We start from the raw sequence: 4138 nt of genomic DNA, 5'->3' as shown, positions 1-4138 counted from the left end.
TGGAGGAAGTGGTTAGTAATCTCGTTGTAGTTAGTCACAAGCCTGCAGAAACAAAAGCCCTACATGGTTAACAAAATGGAACAATCATTTTCTAAACTGACGAAAAGAGGGGAGTGAATCCATTTTTTTGTCCGGCACAAACCTGATTGAGTAGGCTCGTATATGCATGACAGAATCCCGCGTCCTTATAGAGCCGTTAACCACAACGTAGTCTCCATTCCTGCGAGCGTTATACGGGAAAGGTTCATTTTTTCCAGGTGTTATACAGAACATAAGCGACCATTGCAAAAATTACAAGACAATATCCCAGGAGCTAACCTAACTTCACGTAACGCCCGCATGTACTCCCCGTCTATTGTCCTGAGAATGCAACAGTCGTCAAAGTTGTCATCGTCTGCGGAAGGCATGAAAATTATTTCTAACCATGCATTACGCGAGAAAAATACCATATCTTGGCTTCGATAGACCCAGTGCCATCGCCTAGAACGAAGCTGATCTCTTCCGACGATTCCGTACGGTTCCACACCCTACCAAGCAGTCGTGCCTGCAGACAAATGGAATGGGTGGAGGGGTTTTTACTGAAGAAAATGTATGGGGAAAACAGCCAAAAACAGCAAAACAAACATGTGTGCACCCTCGTGCATACCGTGTTGACAGGCATCCCATGTATCGATAGTGCCCCCCCATGCCTGGCTGAAGGAGTTAGCATGGAAACTTGCTTCAAAGTAAGAGGCACCAAGTTGTTGGGCGGATCAACGTACTGGAAAACAAACACCGGTTTACCTTACAGCAGCGAAAACTTCTGCTCACAACCAAGAGCCAAAGAACACATTCACTAACCTCCCGACCGATGTAGTGGACCAGTGCAACGCTCTCGCGTTGGGCATCCTCGACTGCAGCAACAACGGCTCCTGCAAACGCGTCGTCACCCCCAGCTGTGCTCACGGCCAAGCCCCGGTTTCCGTTCGTCCCTTCGCCATCTCCCAAATATTCCATCTCACCGGTGGCTAGATACAAAGTTGTACAGAGCGCGCGCGCGGAGCAAACAACGAGCAGGGCGCGTGATATATACAGAACAAATGGATGGACGGTGGCTTCAGATAATTACGAGCTGTTTGCGTGTGGCTGTTTGCGTGTTTACCCCTCTGCCCTGTTGCGCATGCATGGCAGCCTTTCATTACTGTGCAGATTGCAGTTAACACGGCGCGGTAGAGTAAATGCTGCTTGTCCTATGCCCTTTTTAACACGGCGTGTTTTACTCCTCTGCTGCGCATGCATGGCAGCCTCTGTTCACTAAAAACGGCAAAGCCTTACCACCTTTTACAAAACCCGGTACAGTAAATGCTGCATCTTACAAACGGTGCCAGCCGCTTCACAGCTTGCCAGACGAAAAAAGCAGTTTTAAAAACAGTGCACAGGACACCGCGCCGTGGAACTTTTGACAAATATCCGAAATTAGCCGTTGTCACATGCTTGCCGAAATCAGCTACTGCCACACCCTGCTAGCTCATAAAGGGGCGAAGTCACTTGCCCCGAATACACCTGCAAAAGCCAGGTAGTAGGCTTCCATTTTCGGCCACTGACAAGCAAAAGGTACGTCGAAGCTTTCCTCTATTGCAGTGGCGAAATTCAACAAATCATAAAATCATAACCTTATCCGCTCAAAAGTTCGGATCTCAAAGCAAACGAATGGTTCTGATAGGCACCATCCGAGCTAGTGTGGGTAGCAAATCCATTCTCTCTCTCTCTCTCTCTCTCTATATATATATATATATGTGCATATATGCAGTATACACTCATTTATATGAACGCGCACCCTTACGTCCTATCTTTATATATGAGCACCTCCAATTAGACCGAGCCGACATATATCTTAAGATTGAATAAAGTCATCGTAGATGCATCGTCAGAAATCCAACTCAGATGAGCTAGGATATCACTGTCCATCTAACAATCCAATTACAGATAAGGTCACCTATCCGTACGATATTTGATGTATGATTTTCTTTTTTGCGCAACGTTGTATGATATTTGTACAACGCCCGGTCATGTATTCATCCCCACACCTTACTATTCCAAAAAGAAAAATAAATAGATCATGTTTAACCATGCTATGTCGTTCGCTCCGGAAGAAATGTTAAGATTCAAGAACATGAAAAGGAGATAAGGACCATGTAGGGCCTGCATGGATGCAGGAACCTGGGTCTGTCCAAATTCCGCATTCCACCGCATGTACCACGTGTGTCGACAGTGGCATCAGTTTATTTATCAGTTACACTGTAGCAAATAGTAAGTATGTGTGTTAGCAGGGAGAATATCCAGTGATACCACGCCCTAAATGTTCCCAGGATACCATTTCAAAAAAATTCAATTATAAATATTTCAAAAAATTCTAAAAAAAATCATGAATGTTCACAAGGAATGTGTCTACATCCCCTAAAAATTTTAGCTTCAAATTCGAAATGTACATTGACAAACAAAAAAAAAGACAAATTCAAATGTGAATAGTATCAATTTTGCTTTTGCCCTTTTGTGACACTATTCATGCTAGATTTATCATTTTTTGTTTCTCGATGTGTATTTCAATTTGGATCTGATTTTTTAAGGGGTTGTAGTCACATATGTCGTGAAAATTCACAAAAATATCAAATTGATTTTTTGAAATTGCTATCATGGGAGCATTTTAGGTGTGGTATCACCTGATACTCTCCTGTGTGAGCAGTAGCATTATTTTATCTATCAGGTGTTTGAACAGTTCCTACGTCTGTGCAGTCTAAAGTAGAACACTAGTAGCAATCATTTTTTATTTGGGCTCCCATCATGCACATTTTTTTATTTGGGTTGATGTTGTAGCGGTCTCGCGCCTAGGGTGGTGGTGGTGGTTGGTGAACTCACCACCAACTCAAACTTTTAAGTAGGAAGGAAAACATGGCAATTTTTTGATAAATGTAAATGGGTTACATGAAAAATCTAGAATCTTTTGTATTCTAAAAATCATGGCAAAATTAGAGAATATTGTGATGGTCATATGGCATATGTAGGAATTTTTTACTCCGAAGCACAAAAAATTCAGTAAAAAATATTTGTAGTGGTCCACATGGAAAATTTAGAAAATTAATTTCCATGAATGAAAGGCAATGTTGGGAAATTTTGTAAATGGCCACATGGATTTTTTTAGAAAACTGAAATTACTAAATCATGGTAAACTTAGGACAAAAATATGTAATTGTTAGATGGCACGTTCTGGATTTTTTTGCACTATAGTTTTGGAAAATATGTAAAAATGGTTACATGAGCAACTTAGAAATTATTGTGTCCTAAATCATGGCAAAAAATAGAGAATAGAGATGGTAACATGGAAAATGTATAATTTTTTTACTATGAAGCATGGAAAAACTTGGAAAATGATTGTACTGATAATGAAGAATAACCTATGAAGCATGGAAAATTTTGTACTCATTAATCGGGACAACAACACAAAAAAAACATGACAAATTTTTGTGCTATGAAATTCATGGCAATAACTTCTTTGTTGCGATTTATGATACCATCAATAAACAACAATGTAATTGCCATGAATCAAAAACACACATACATAGCATTACCTGTTATGCAGAGATTTGCCATCAAATGTATTTTGACATCCTAGCCTATATATATAGCCTTACTTGTTATGTACATATTTGCCATCAATCTATGTTGTCATCCTATCCTATCATGTGAAAATTTGACAACTATATAAATTCATGTCTCCTAGGAAAATCGACAACTATACAAAGTCCCTAAAGTTGTCATTTGAACATTAAAATAATTTCTTAATTTGTCATGTTATGGAAAAAATGCAATTTTCCATGTGGAGATTGCAACCATTCTTCAAAAGTTGCCATGTGTACAAAACAATTTTTCTTAGAAGTTTTCAGGCATTCAGGGTAGAACATTTGCCGTGGTCAACACCCACTACACTGACCCCCCCCCCCTAAAATTTGCGACCTAGGTCGAAAAAGTAACCACTTTATGAGTAGCAAAATGATTTGTAGAAACATGGCAATATTAGAGGTGACTAGCATCACAAGTTGCTAGAATTAATCTAATCAACACAACATCACAAGCAAGTCTATGGGATTGAGAGAAAGAGGGC

Source organism: Triticum dicoccoides, chromosome 3A (assembly GCF_002162155.2).
Source record: "Triticum dicoccoides isolate Atlit2015 ecotype Zavitan chromosome 3A, WEW_v2.0, whole genome shotgun sequence".
Taxonomy (NCBI): domain Eukaryota; kingdom Viridiplantae; phylum Streptophyta; class Magnoliopsida; order Poales; family Poaceae; genus Triticum; species Triticum dicoccoides.
The sequence above is the reverse complement of the archived record's forward strand: the minus strand, read 5'-3'. Positions refer to the sequence as shown.